Source organism: Ctenopharyngodon idella, chromosome 2 (assembly GCF_019924925.1).
Source record: "Ctenopharyngodon idella isolate HZGC_01 chromosome 2, HZGC01, whole genome shotgun sequence".
NCBI classification, from domain to species: Eukaryota; Metazoa; Chordata; class Actinopteri; order Cypriniformes; family Xenocyprididae; genus Ctenopharyngodon; species Ctenopharyngodon idella.
Genome location: NC_067221.1, coordinates 40358968 through 40374960, shown reverse-complemented (window position 1 = coordinate 40374960; position 15993 = coordinate 40358968). Strand labels below are relative to the sequence as shown.

Sequence of the window (15993 nt, the reverse complement as noted above, 5' to 3'; positions counted from 1 at the left end):
AATATTTCTAAAGCTAGGTTATATAGCTTTTTAGCTTAAGCTGATTTAAGTTTGTTTTTTTTTGCAATTGCAATCGCAATTTTAACCAAGGCTCCGGGACGTGTGAGGAGTCGCCTGTTAATTGCGTCATACTCGCGTTACCCTTGGTTTCCGGTTTTATTTTGTAGAAACCATGGAAACACCAAAGACACTTTAATATATTACATTTTAATAGACAAGGGAACAGCTGTTTTGATATATTTATAGACAGAAAACGAATTATTGTTATATAGCTCAACACGTTAAGTCTTATTGTTTAAATCTAATTTTCTTGATTTTCCGAGAGTACAATGCTTTACCATGCCTCAGAGAAAAACACTATTTTGTCAAGTAGCTAACATAGCATAATCAGATGCAGATTTATTTTTAGTAACAGTAATACAGCATTTTCTCCATCATACAATACGTTTTAAAATTAATTGCATGCCATTTATCAACACAATCCATCCAGCATTTAATATGATATTCTAATATCAATCTATCTTACTGCAGTGTGTAACAAGTGTCTCACAGCAGCCGCCGAGCAAACGCACAGAGTAACGTTATAACATAATTTTCTATACACTCAAATGTATCTAATATGATAAACAGAGCTGTTACCTCATACTCATGACTGGAAAAGCGGAAGCAGCACCGGCGACTGTGGCATAATAAAAGTTTCGCTGATCGCGACGTGTGTTGCGCAATCACTCCAGCGGCCTCGTTCAGCTCCACAACACTCGGTCCTGCTCTGCTTCATACTACAGTAACATTAATAATCGCATCCATGAACATGATTTCTTCCAGAGTCCTATCCCAATTCTTTTCCACCACACTGTAAAATGTAACTGATGATCTTACTAATAAAATTAAGTGATTTTAACTTATTTTGAGTAAGTTTGTTGACCTTACTGAGTTAACTAAGTAACGACAACTTTTTAGAGCTGAAAGATATTAAACTCAATAGATTCAATTATCCTCTACTTAAAATAATGAGTAGTACAAAATGTTTTTGAGTGGTCATGCGCAGTTCTACCTGTAGGTGGAGGCAATTTGCAACGTATTCTGAGGGGAGAAGCACATGGAACGGTGAGTTGATGCTTGTTTGTCATATTTTAAAATTTCTGAATTGTTTAATATACATTAATCGATAGTGTAATATAATCAGATTAAACAATTTACACAGTGACACTGGGTGTGATGTTATTTTATTGAAATTGTTGAGTGTGTTTGATTGTGCTAATCGAAATTAGCAGTTAGCATTTCCAAGTTACTGGTCTTTGGCTGCATGTTTTGAATAAAGGAACGTTTTTTTATGTTTTAGATATTTTCATTATGTGTACAATGTAGACTGGGGAAAACTTACTAATTACTCTGCTGATTTATATTTGGATGCTAGTTTAGGTGTGCTGTACAGGGATGTTATAATTTTTTTTATCATTATTTTAGATTTCTTAAGATTAAAGTGTTTGAAGACTACACAATGGTTCGTAATTAATATTTAAATCTATATAGTAAGAATTATTTTCTTAATTTTCAGAGCTTGTTTTGTGGAACGAGACATGTAGATTAATATAAGGCTATTTTTCTTCATTTGCAGGATTCAATTCAATTCACATTTATTTGTATAGCGCTTTTCACGATACATATCGTTTCAAAGCAGCTTTACAGAGAATGCATGTCAACATTACAATTTGGAGAGTGCAGTTAGCTAATAATGTAATAATTTAGGCGATTAATATACAATCACTGTTTGCAATTTAATTGAAGGTAGAAGCAATGAGCTCCTGGAAAAATGAAATACATATTAACAATAATTAGGATATATAGAAATTTGCGAATGTGCGTGTTGATCCAGATGTTGCATCTTCTGAAGTCCTCGCAGGAGTTGGCGCCGTCTCTTCAAAAGTGTTGGTCATCTGGGGTCTTCTTAAGAGGCTGGATCCAAACTGAAACTGATGTACTCTCTAGTCACGGAAAAGCAAATGGAGAATAATTAGCATAGCTGCTGTTCATAACATTAAGCAAAGATAGTCATGTGCAATTGATCTGATATGAGATGCATTATGTGAATGCTTGGCTGAAGAGATGTGTCTTTAATCTAGATTTAAACTGGGTGAGCGAGTCTGAGCCCCGAACATTATCAGGAAGGCTATTCCAGAGTTTAGGAGCCAAATGTGAAAACGCTCTCCCTCCTTTAGAGGACTTAGATATCCTAGGTACAACCAGAAGTCCAGAGTTTTGTGATCTTAAAGAGCGTGAAGGATTGTAGGGCGATAAAAGATCGGTTAAGTACACAGGAGCTAAACCATTTAGAGCCTTATAGGTCATTAGCAATACTTTATAATCGATACGGAACTTAATAGGTAACCAGTGAAGAGATGATAAAATTGGTGTTATATGATCATATTTTCTTGACCTGGTAAGAACTCTAGCAGCTGCATTTTGTACTAATTGTAGCTTGTTTATTGAGGAAGCAGGACAACCAGCTAGTAATGCATTACAGTAATCTAGTCTAGACATCATGAAAGCATGAACTAACTTTTCTGCATCTGAAACAGATAACATATTCCGTATCTTAGCAATGTTTCTGAGGTGGAAGAAGGCTGTTTTTGTAACATATGAAATATGATTTTCAAAGGACAAGTTGCTGTCTAATATAACACCCAGGTCTTTAACTGTCGAGGATGGAGTAACAGTACATCCTTCTAAATGCAAATTGTAGTCTGAGAGATTCTGTGTACAGGTTTTTGGCCCAATAAGTAATACTTCAGTCTTATCTGAATTTAATAGAAGAAAATTACTAGTCATCCAATGTTTTACTTCTTTAACACACTCTGTCAGATTGGATAATTTAGAGTTTTCATCTGGTTGTGTTGAAATATATAACTGAGTATCATCGGCATAGCAGTGGAAACTAATTCCATGTCTTCTTATAATATTACCAAGTGGCAGCATGTATATTGAAAATAGCAGAGGGCCTAACACAGATCCTTGAGGCACTCCATAATTTACTATCGTTATCTTAGATTTTTCCCCGTTTAAATAAACAAAATTGTGACGGTCTGATAGATACGACCTAAACCACCGTAATGCCTGTCCCTGGATACCAGTGTAATTCTGTAGTCGATCTAGGAGTATTTTATGATCTATAGTGTCGAACGCAGCACTGAGATCAAGTAACACTAGTATTGAGATACAGCCTTGGTCAGAAGCTAGAAGTAAGTCATTTGTAATTTTAACGAGCGCAGTTTCTGTGCTATGATGAGGCCTGAATCCTGACTGAAATTTTTCATAGATAGCATTTTTTTGCAAGAAGGAGCACAATTGGACCGACACCACTTTTTCTAGTATTTTAGATATAAATGGAAGATTTGAAATGGGTCTGTAATTTGCCAATACATTTGGATCTAATTGTGGTTTCTTAATGAGAGGCTTAATAACTGCTAACTTGAACGGTCTTGGAACATGACCTAGAGATAAAGACGAGTTAATAATATTGAGAAGAGGCTCTTCTGCTACAGGTAACAATTCTTTCAGTAGTTTAGTGGGTATTGGATCTAATAAACAATTGTAGGATCTGTTTTGTGGAATGAGATATGCACTGGAAATGTAAGTAGCCTGCTGTATTTTTCCTTTGAAAATAGAGCTCTACTACTGTAGCAATGTCGCTTAAAACATGGAAGCTGCACCAGAACTAGTCCAATTCCATGCCTTCACACTGACTGTTTGTGTTCATTCAAGTTATTTAATTAATTGAAGGGGTATTTAACAAGAAATCATTCTAAACATGTTGATACAAAATAAACAAGTATGCCTTGAACACACTAACTGTGAACCCAATGTACATTTAACTTTTATTTTCCCTGTCACAGATCAATGCAGAGTTCAATCACATCACAATCAGAAGCCTCAATCAAGAATTCTTCTCAGCGCTTTATCAACTTGCAGCTTGATTTTCGGAAATTTGTGCAACAAAGAAAGTGGCAGTTGAAAAGAGAGTTTCTTGCGCAAATTAAATCTATGGTAAGCTTATCAATGCTTCTTTCTTAATCAAAATTCTGTTACTGTATTAGCTCAATTTTATATTTCATTCGATGTTGTAACATTTATCAGGGCACTGATGTCACTGATTTTTTTATACTAGATTTTTTCGCTCATTTTATATTTCAGTCTAATTTTTTTTTTTTTTCCTCACAGCACCGTCATCACTGCTAAGTGCACAGTTCTTCATGGCCTTCCTCTTATTCTTGGAGAAGAAACCTCTGATTTTTTTAAACAGTGCTGACAGGTAACTTTCTCTGTATATTTCATTATAAAGTATGATTCCCCACACATACATTACATATTCAATATGCTTCATTTAACTCTCTTATCTTGGATCAGACATTCAAACTCTGCATTTGTTTCATTTCTTTTTTTCTTTTCTTTTTTTTATATCCAGCATTTTGTTAAATGCAAGTTCTGTCATCATTATACAGTTTTTTTTTTTATTTTGTCTATCTTCCAGACAATACTTTAAAGGGTTAGTTCACCCAAAAATGAAGTTTCTGTCATTAATTACTCACCCTCATGTCGTTCCACACCCATAAGACCTTCGTTCATCTTCAGAACACAAATTAAGATATTTTTGATGAAATATGAGAGGTATATGACTCGTCCATAGACAGCAATATAATCATCACTTTCAAGGTCCAGAAAGGTACTAAAGACATTGTTAAAATAGTCCATGCGACTGCAGTGGTTCAACCTTAATGTTATAAAGCAGCAAGAATACTTTTTGTGCACAAAAAAACAAAACAAAAATAATGAGTTTATTCAACAATTTCTTTTCTTCCATTTCATTCTCCTACGCTGTTTACGTTCAGTGCTTCCAGGTTCTACGTCAGAATGCCGGCTCAGTATTGGCTGACGCTGTTCACGTGAGCAGCATGATGCGTGTGTGATGCTGATGCAGGAGCCGGCCAATACTGAGCCGGCATTCTGACGTAGAACACGGAAGCTGTGGACTGTGTTTACTACGTCAACAGAGTAGGAGACTGACAGGGAAGAGAAGAGATTGTTGAATAAAGTCGTTATTTTTGTTTTGTTTTTGCGCACAAAAAGTATTCTCGTCGCTTCATACCATTAAGGTTGAACCGCTGCAGTCACATGGACTATTTTAACAATGTCTTTATTACCTTTCTGGACCTTGAAAGTGGTAATTAAATTGCTGTCTATGAAGAGGTCAGAGAGCTCTCGAATTTCATCAAAAATATCTTAATTTGTCTTCCGAAGATGAACGAAGGTCTTACAGGTGTGGAACGACATGAGGGTGAGTAATTAATGACAGAAATTTTTTGGGTGAACTAACCCTTTAACAACCATAATTAATCTCTGTTAGTTGTACATAGACCTGGTACTTTGTATTATGTACATTTGTGATTTTAATTTGTAATGTAACCAGAATTGTGATATTGCTGTTCCCTTTTTATTAGGACTGTGATTGTGACACACCCTTCTTGGGGATTCTGACCGTGATAACAGAGGACAGCCAGGATTCTTCCTCCACAAGAACTACATTTGGAGTCTTCATGCACAGCATTATTCTAGACTGAGCCATTGTCATGGATGAACTTGAAAACCTTCCAGGTGCCATGTGACTAATTTTAGGGCTGATATGTGCCAAATTTGGAGTTTTTCTTTCCCTTGGACACAATTCTCTGAAACCAAAACTATATTCACTTAAAACCCTTCTGTTGATGTAAGCAAAGGCTGTTTGAGATCGTTAAAGGCTTAGTTCACCCAAAAATGTAAATTCTGTCATCAGTTTTTCACTCTCATGTTGTTTGACTTTGGTTCCCATTCAGTCGGTCACGTTCGACGTACGTCGGACAGACCGACGAATAGGAATCTCGCTAGAGAGGCCAATCTACTTCGAGTGTAACTACAACGAGCCAATGCACATTGGCATGCAATCATATGCATCAGCTGCTCGCCTCGCAGCGCGGGTATATAACGAGCAGCAGGTGCGTTGCATCTTCAGCTTTTCGCTTCGGAGCCGAACGGTGTTTGTTCCTGTTCTCTGCAAGCAAGTGTCTGCTAGAAGACGAGTCAAGCTTTTTGGTTGAACTTCTCTTTTTTTTCGAGTGCGGGCGAACAGCACAGCAGCGGGGTCAAAGTCCTCTCTTTATTTTCTGTTTTTTGTTTCGTTTGCCATTATAGAGCAAATAGCTGTTTTGACAGCGTCAGAAGGCTGTTCTCACGGCCGGTACGGTGCGCTTCGAGCGCTGAAAGCCGTTTTTACGGCTGGTAAGAGTGAGCGCCTTCAAAGAGAGAAAGAGCACACGACAGGCTGCACACAATCCCTGTCTGTGTTGCGGCGGCCGTTCCCCTGCGTGCTTCAGCACTCTAAAAGAGTAAAGTCCCTAAAAGAGCTTACACAAATAGAGCTTGCGTCTTTTTAAAGATGACATTCTATTTGTGTGTTTCTGGATGCGGTCGTTTCCTGTCCTCACTGACGGCCACGATCACTGTTTCACATGTCTGGGCGCGTGCTGAAACGATGCTCGTGGGTGGTTCATGTTTTCGTATGAGAACATGATCACGTCGACACGCCGGTCGTGACTCTTCTTTCTCCGGGAAGCTTGAGTCCCCTCTGTTGTTGGCCAGCTGCCGCTTGTGTGTAAAAGCACAGCCGCGGGTCTGCCCGACACTCTGGGAGACCGCGGAGATCAGCGAGAGCAAACCTCTCGCTCCTCTGCGTGTCGTGTGCCGTCGAGCTGTCTGGCTGCAGCGCGGGTTGTCACGGCAACCCAGCGCTCGCTCGGCGCTCTAGATGCGCGGTCTCCTTGCCTAATCTCCATTGTAGCGCCCTCTCTGGTGCACCAGAAGAGGTCTACTTTGGTGAAATGGCTTGGGTGTATTGAGGTTGAGGGGTTCCTTCGGGGAACCAACCCCCTAGGGCCCCTCCCTCTAGCGCATTACATGCTGCGCAGCTTCTGGATTGGATTGCTGGTCCTTTTCATAGGGGAACCTAGCATTCCATTTAGGGCTCCAGCTGAGGGTCAGATGTCGATTGCAGCATCGGAGAGAGGGCTGTTATGCTCTGGAAATGAGGGTGACGCTGCCCACTGTAATGGTGTGTGCTTATGCTGACTCAGATTCAGAGTTTACAGCCATGCTTTCCCGGGTGTTCCGGATGTGCATGAAAAACTTGGCAGTATGGAGCTATATTGGTGCCATAAATATGGAATGCCAAAAGTGCCAAAATCTGCATAAGTTTTTACTCTCTCACTACCCTTATGGGTGGGGTGGCTGTTCACAGACCACACCCACCCTGCATGTGAGGCCAAGGCACTCTTTATGCATGAGGGTAGTTCTGAGCCGGGGTTGAGCTGCGCTTGTTGACTAACCGTGATCAAAGTCACGGCGCAGGCCTTCGGCCAGACGATGTCCACCTCAGTGGTCCAGAAGCGCCCCCCTGGCTTACCTTGCTGAGGTGCAAGAGGTCGTCAAGCTAAACGCTTTCTCGACACTCCCATCTCACAAGGTGGCCTTTTCGGTGACACTGTCGGGGACTGAGCCCAGCAGTTCTCCTCAGTTAGTGGCAGACCGGGGAGCCTCCCCCGACAAACCATTGAGTTCCTCGTGGGCCCTCAGTCTGCTCATCGCCAAGGGTGTCGTCCCCTGCAGAATAAAAAAAAAAAACACTCCGGCCCAGTCTGCTCTACTGTGTCCGCTGCAGGAAGATGACGCCTCCCGTCTCTGCTACTGTTTAAGTGGTTAGTGAAAAATCACCCCTGAGACGGGTGACCCAGAGATGGGTGGGGCTGCTCTCCCCCCCCCCCGGAGGAGGGCCGGGTGGTAAATCCTGTTGGTTGGGTTTGTTTCTGTTCTCCCGCTGGTCCAACAGCCAGCGGTACCCAAATTTTCAAAAAGAGAGCAGTTCCTCCATCTCTGGGTCTGAAGAGGGCTTGGAGAGCAGTGGGAGGAGAAAAGCCTCACCACTCTCATCCCCCTCTTCCTTCGCCAGAGGGCAGCAGCGTGCAGTCGAGAAGGCAGCAAAGCCTCTCCTGCGCCCCCTGCCCAACCGTGGAACCAGGTAGGTGTTGCACAGCACACTCTGACCCCGCTTCGGGCCGCCTCGCAGAGAGAGCCTCCCGAGCTGCGTCCCTGTGTTCCACCTCGCTGCCTCACTGCGGGTACGCCTGCGGTCCCTTTGATCCCGCCTGTACGGTCTCTGTGAGCCTGGTTAGCGCTCCCCAGTCCGTCTCGCTGGCTCATTCGGACCATCGGGCTCGGCTATGCGATTCAGTTCGCCCGGCGTCCCCCCAAGTTCAGGGGTGTCCACCTCACTACAGTGAAGGCTGTCGATGCCCGTGTCTTGCGTGCGGAGATCACGGTCCTACTGGCGAAGGACGCGATAGAGCCGGTCCCTCCAGCCGATATGAGGTCAGGGTTCTACAGTCCCTACTTCATTGTACCCAAGAAAAGCGGTGGGTTACGACCGATCCTGGATCTGCGAGTTTTGAATCGGAGCCTTCACAAGCTACCGTTCAAAATGCTCACGCAGAAATGCATTTTCGAGTGCATCCGTCCCCAGGATTGGTTTGCAGCGATCGACCTGAAGGACGCGTACTTTCATGTTCGATTCTTCCGCGACACAGGCCATTCCTGCGTTTTTTGCGTTCGAAGGTCGAGCATATCAGTACAGAGTCTTACCCTTCGGGCTGGCCCTGTCTCCCCGCGTCTTCACGAAGGTCGTGGAGGGATCCCTTGTTCCCATGAGAGAACAGGGTGTTCGCATCCTTAACTATCTCGACGACTGGCTCATTCTGGCACAGTCCCAGGATCAGTGGTGCGAACACAGGGATTTGGTGCTCAGACACCTCAGCCAGTTGGGTCTTCAGGTCAACTGGGAAAAGAGCAAACTCGCCCCGGTGCAGAGGATCTCTTTTCTCGGTATGGAGTTGGATTCGGTCGAACAGATAGCACGCCTCACAGAGGAATGTGCTCAGTCGGTGTTGAACTGCCTGAATACGTTTAACGGCAGGACAGCGGTTCCACTGAAATTTTTTCAGAGGCTCCTTGGGCATATGGCAGCCGCAGCGGCAGTAACCCCGCTCGGTCTGCTTCATATGAGACCGCTTCAACACTGGCTCCACGGCCGGGTCCCGAGATGGGCGTGGCAACGCGGCACGTTCCGGGTGGCAATCACTCAGGAGTGCCGCCAAACCTTCAGCCCGTGGTCGGACCCCTTGTTTCTTCGGGCTGGAGTACCCCTAGAGCAGGTGTCCCGGCATGCTATGGTATTCACAGATGCCTCTGCCACAGGCTGGGGTGCCACGTACAACGGGCATGCAGTGTCAGGGGTTGGACGGGCCCCCATCTGCATTGGCACATCAACTGCCTCGAGTTGCTAGCGGTACGCCTTGCCCTGAGCCGCCTCAAAGGGCCGCTACGGGGCAAGCATGTACTGGTCCGGACGGACAACACTGCGACCGTTGTGTACATCTACCGTCAAGGTGGTCTACGCTCCCGTCGCATGTCGCAACTCGCCCCCCATCTCCTCCTCTGGAGTCAGAAGCATCTGAGGTCGCTTCGTGCCATTCATATTCCCGGTGTGCTCAACCGTGTGGCCGACGAGCTATCACGAGCTGCGCGGCCAGGAGAGTGGCGACTCCACCCCCAGGTGGTCCAGCTGATTTGGAGAGAGTTCGGAGAGGCTCAGGTAGACCTGTTTGCCTCACCAGAAACCTCCCATTGCCGGTTGTTTTACTCCCTGTCCGGGGAACACTCGGAACAGACGCACTGGCGCTCAGCTGGCCCCGGGGCCTTCGCAAATATGCGTTTCCCCCAGTGAGCCTACTTGCACAGACCCTGTGCAAAGTCAGGGAGGACGAGGAGCAGGTTCTGCTAGTTGCGCCCTATTGGCCCAACCGGACCTGGTTCCCAGAACTCTCACTCCTCGCGACAGCCCCTCCCTGGCCCATTCCTCTGAGGAAGGACCTTCTTTCTCAGAGACGGGGCACTCTCTGGCACCCGCGTCCAGACCTCTGGAAACTCCATGTCTGGTCCCTGGACGGGACGCGGAGGTTCTAGGTGACTTACCCCCCGAGGTACTTAACACCATCGCTTCGGCACGTGCTCCGTCTACGAGACGGGCTTATGCCTTGAAGTGGAACCTGTTCGTCGAGTGGTGTTCTTCTCGTCGAGAGGACCCCCGAAGATGCTCGATCGGTGTCGTGCTTTCCTTCTTGCAGCAGGGGTTGGAGCGTAGGCTGTCCCCCTCCACCCTCAAAGTTCATACTGCTGCTATCTCCGCATATCATGACCACATAGATGGCAAATCTGTTGGTCAGCACGACCTGGTCGTCAGGTTCCTTAGGGGGGCGAGGCGGTTAAATCCTCCTCGTCCTCCCTCCATACCCTCTTGGGACCTTGCTCTGGTGCTGAGAGCACTTCAGATTGCTCCCTTTGAGCCCTTGCAATCAGCAGACTTAAAGATTCTGTCTATGAAGACTTTGCTGCTGGTTGCATTGGCCTCCATCAAGAGGGTAGGGGACCTGCAGTCTTTTTCGGTCGACGAATCGTGCCTGGAGTTCGGGCCGGGTGACGGCCATGTGGTACTGAGACCCCGGCCTGGCTATGTGCCCAAGGTTCCTACCACTCCCTTCAGGGACCAGGTAGTGAGCCTGCAAGCGCTGCCCTCGGAGGAGGCAGACCCAGCCCTGGCTTTGCTCTGTCCAGTTCGCGCTTTGCGACTGTACATAGACAGAACTCAAAGCTTCAGGACCTCAGACCAGCTCTTTGTCTGTTACGGAGGCCAGCAGAAGGGAAAGGCTGTCTCCAAGCAGAGGATGGCCCACTGGATAGTGGATGCCATCGCCCTGGCTTACCAAGCTCAGGGCGTGCCCTGCCCGCTCAGGTTGCATGCGCACTCCACGAGAGGCGTCGCATCTTCCTGGGCGCTGGCTCGTGGCGCCTCGCTAACAGACATCTGTAGAGCTGCGGGCTGGGCGACACCTAACACGTTCGCTAGATTCTATAGCCTTCGTGTCGAGCCGGTCTCCTCCCGTGTTCTCACCTCAGGTCAGAGGCACGGAGAGGCCCCGGCTTAGTGTCGGCTTGCTGCGCTTACATGCGCTTTTTTCTCCAGAGAGTCCCTACAAGGCAGACCCTGTTGAGTCCTCCGATCTCCCTTTCGGCAGCCGACGCGGCGGAACGTCTGGCGCTAGGCCTATACTCCGTTGTATCCTTGAGAACCGGGTTCAGGCTGGGTACCATATGTGTGACCCTACTGGGATCCCATATGTCTAGTTCCACGGTTGCTCCTAAACGAAGCCCGTGTCTTTCCCTCTGGGAGAACCCACCTCTCATCGAGTTGGAGTCACCCCAGTTCTTCCATATGTAGTACAGCCTACGGGTTAGTCCATATGTACTTCTCCACTTTACTCCTTCGGGAAGGATGTGGCTTCCGCAGCGTTCCTTTCCCAGCGGAAGGGTACGCTTTCCCAGCGTTATCCAATAGTCTCACTGAATGGGTTTTGGGGAACAGCAGTGATCGACACTCTCTGTGTTAGCCCTGTCCCACCGTCCGTAGGCAAGGGGGTTCAGGTGGCTTACAACAGAGCGCTGGAAGAGGGCAGCCCCTGTGGCGCTTTGGTAGGGATTCCTATTCGTCGGTCTGTCCGACGTACGTCGAACGTGACCGACTGAATGGGAACGTCTCGGTTACAAAGGTAACCCTCGTTCCCTGAAGGAGGGAACGGAGACGTACGTCCCGTCGCCACAGTCGCTGTACCCCGCTGATGCTGCCGCCTATCCGGTTCGGCTCCTCAGCGAAAAGCTGAAGATGCAACGCACCTGCTGCTCGTTATATACCCGCGCTGCGAGGCGAGCAGCTGATGCATATGATTGCATGCCAATGTGCATTGGCTCGTTGTAGTTACACTCGAAGTAGATTGGCCTCTCTAGCGAGATTCCTATTCGTCGGTCTGTCCGACGTACGTCTCCGTTCCCTCCTTCAGGGAACGAGGGTTACCTTTGTAACCGAGACGTTAGTCTTTCAAACACAAATTTAGATATTTGTAAAGAAAACAGGCTGGAAAAAACTTTTTGGATCTTTTAAGTTTTGGTTACCTGGACTTTCAGTTGGAGGGACAGAAACCTCTCAGATTTCATTAAAAATATCTTCATTTATGTTTCAAAGTCTAACCAAAGTCTTATGGGTTTGTGACGTCATGAGGGTGAGTAAATGATGAGAGAATTTCATTTTTTGTGAACTATCTCTTTAATCTTGTGGTTGCACTAAAGTCAACACTCTTTTTAATTAAAGTGTTAAATTGTCACCTGCCAAAGTTTAAACTGTCAAAATTAAGCTAACATTGATTTTTGTTTCATGGTCAGCTATTCATTTTCTTGTCAAAAGACTGTTAGTATTATTGGTTTATTCGTCAGTCATGATTTGTAATCCATATTGTTACATTAATGAAAAATGTTTAGAATTTAGGGGTGCCAGAATGGCATTGTTTGGTACATTGTAGTGTCTCAAGAAAATTGATGAGCAATAAATAATGTTTTGTCTAAGATCTGTTGTTGCTTTTTGTCTTAACTTATATTTTTTAGTTCAGCTTACTTGAAAATTTTAAGGCAATCGGTTTCCTAAGATTTTCCTAGTAATGTGAACACTAGTAATAAGTTAACCCAACTAATGATTTTGAGTTAACAGAACTTAACCAACAAGTTCTCTTTACTTAACTGAATTAAGTTACGACAACTAAAAATTAATACACTACTTTACTTGGGAATTTTAAGGCAATCGGTTTCCTCACTTTTTCTAAGTAAAGTCAACTTGTTACATTTTACAGTGTATGCCATATGGTAGGGGTTGATCTTTGAGTACTATGACCTTTTTATAGTACAACCCTAGGATTATTCAGGTAGGGTAAGGTTAGTCAAATCTTGCCTAAACCATAAAGTATTCACCAGCCGGCAGGTTGAAGTCCTTCAGGAATTGACCTTGTGGTTGTTCTTTATTGAGGCTCAGTTTGTAGTTATAAGTAAAGTCTCACGGAAGGCAATCGTAACAATAAAATATCTCTGTAGCAAGGTTCAGGATTCAGGAAGGAAGAGGACAGGGTCGGCTTGACTACTGACTGCTTTTATTTGCACTAATTCACCATATACAAAACAAAAGGGGTGCAGACAGGCACAAAGCGGTCATAAATCATTCACAATTCTCTCTCAAAAAGACATATCCAGCGGGGCAGCAGTCAGTAGTCCTTCTCTCTCTCCTCCACTCCTGTTTCTCCTGGTGTTATATACTCTCTCCACACCAATTACTGAAACAAGAGACAGGTGTTCGTCATTTGCATTTAACCCACTCACTCACCGTTCGTCTCCTGACTCTCTCTCCCGCTGCTGACTCCGCTGAACCACGCCCCCCCTCGCCACAATCTCTTTTATTGGTTACAATACAAAGCAGTTAATGCAAAATAAAACAAAATAAAACTTAAATCAGCTTAAGCTAAAAAGCTCTATAACCTAGCTTTATCCAGCAATATTGGAGATGCTGTTAAGCGCCCCTCATTAGGGTATCAGGTGCTTCTATGCTTAATGCAGGCAGCATCCGAGGAGCAGTGTTGACAATTTAGGGATTTTGTCACTAGATTTAGTGACTTCCCCACCCCTTTTAAGGCTTTTTTCAAAAGTTTAGGGACAAATCTAGCAACTTCTTGGACAAACCTTATCTAGATTCTTATTTTGCCCACTGATCTCTATTCACATTTATGTAGATCAATGAATTTGCCATTATGATGTCCTCTAGTGACATTTAGCTACCAGTTTTAGCTACTTTCAGTTGAAAGCAGTTGGTAACACTGCTGAGGAGGCCTTTTACTCCTCAGACTTTTATATTACTTTTTGGGGAATTTCAGCTTCATATTACTCATCAATTGATCAATGCCTTGTATGATCCAATCTGTCTCTGTATCTTTTGCTTACTAAGCCGAATGTCTTTCCTCTTTGCTTAATCTGCTGTCTACTACTATCTATCTTCCTCTTCTACAATGAAGTCTTCGTCTGGCTCACCTCCGCTTGAGGTTGCAACATGCTTTCTTCATCCTTATAGGTTAACCTTTGTGGTTGGTTACAAACATCAAACTCAAAAATCTAACTTTCACAACTGTTGCTTAGTCATCTTATCTTATAACAAACAAAAGAAGTATTGCAGTTACTTAATTTCATAATCATTCAAACATATATGGCCTAAAGTTAGGTTTTTGAGTTTGATAGAACTTGTGCAAGGTTTTCAATCAAACAATAATCCAAAGAATCCTGTCCAAAACTACATTTTTCTTTTGAAGATCGTGTTAAGAAGAGATAAATAAACTTTAAATAGGAAAATTGTGGACTTTAACTGTATTTTGTGGAGGTTTCTGGCTTCAGTTGAACTTTGGGCCTAACAGGCCTTGATGACCAAACCATGCCACCTAAAGCCCGGGATACACTGCACGATTTTTGGCTGTCCCAAACGAATGATTGCCATCGTGAAACAATCGTGGTGATTTCTGTGATCGTGGCTGTTAATCGGTGGTCCTATGTCATACAGTGAGAGAGGTTAAAAGACAGCCGTTTTCCCGGTCTGGTGACCAAAGATAGCCTACAATCATTTTCTGACAGTGTCAGAAATTCAGCATGATCAACGCACAGTGTGTTTGCTGCTACGACCTATGTCTACTGACCATCCAATGAAAATGCAACATGAAATCAACGCGACATGGCGCTAAAACTTAAAACTGCTTACCTTAAGCTCTTTTCCCCTCTTCTTTCGCCGCTTCCTTTTTTTCAGCACACATAAAAACTACAACTGCCCAAGTGTGATTCAACATGGTCTTTTTGTTTACCACTGTCGCATGCTGATGATGTTTTATTCTTCTATAGAAACTTGCATCGCAGCCTACGAGTCAATAGGTGTCATGATCGTACAGTCTACATGCATGTCGTGCCCAAGTTTAATAAATCCATGTCGCACAGTGTGATAAAGTAATGATCTTATAGGATTGCTAAAATCGTGCAGTGTATTCCGGGCTTAAAGCAACAAACAACATTACCGAGGAATATGTTACCATGGCTCAAGTGCGTGAATTGTTGGAACAGCAAAAAGTCTTCTACAGAACCTTGCTTGAACAACAAGAAAAAAGTTTCAAAACCTGTGTACAAATCATAGTTGATTCTTCAAACAGGAGTATTGATGACCTGTCAAAGCAAGTTTATGATTTTAAGGTGAGTCTAGAAATGACTCAAAAAGAGCTTGACGATCTTAAATTCAAATGTAAAACTTGGTCTACAAATTGTAATGAAACCAGGACAGATCTGGACACAATTTGTAAAAGTTTGATCACAATTTCAGACAAGACAGAACATCTGGAGGGCCAGTCAAGATGCCATAATATTGTTGTGGATGGCTTGAAAGAATCCGTAAGAGAAAAGGTGTCTGAACCTGAAGAAAAAGTGAGAAAACTTTTTAGTGAAAATTTACAGCTGGATCATCGGAAAATAGAGTTGGATTGAGCTCATGGAATTGGGAAGCAAATTGCATGATCAGAGAAGCCCCGACCTATTGTTGTCAGATTCTTGCGGCTGAAAGACAAACTTGCAGTTTTGGATAAAGTTAAGAACTTAAAGGGCTCAGGCATCTTCATTAATGAGGACTTCCCTGAAACCATCCGGCAAAGAAGGAGAGAATTACTTCCAGCAATGAAGGCAGCCCGTGAGAGAGGTGATATTGAGTATCTGAGATATGACAAACTTATTGTTCATCCACCTATCCAAAATCAACCAAAACAAAGAAAACCAAATGTTCAGAGTTTGGTTCATTAGATTTAATACCACAGCCACTTACAGCATTTTGATTAGTTAATCACATATCTGTTGTATACTACTCTTTATATACACTATTGATTCCAACAAATTCGATTTTGAAGCCGAGAC

The 15993-nt window shown here is 44.2% G+C and overlaps 1 long non-coding RNA gene across 1 annotated transcript; it reads left to right on the top strand.

Annotated features, from left to right (window-relative positions):
* Positions 1 to 1031: 1031 nt before the first annotated feature.
* LOC127523404 (uncharacterized) lies at positions 1032 to 12590 on the top strand. The gene is made up of 4 exons (XR_007932873.1): positions 1032 to 1107; positions 3894 to 4044; positions 4219 to 4309; positions 5496 to 12590. It is a non-coding gene; the product is annotated as an uncharacterized LOC127523404 (long non-coding RNA).
* The last annotated feature ends 3403 nt before the right edge of the window (positions 12591 to 15993 follow it).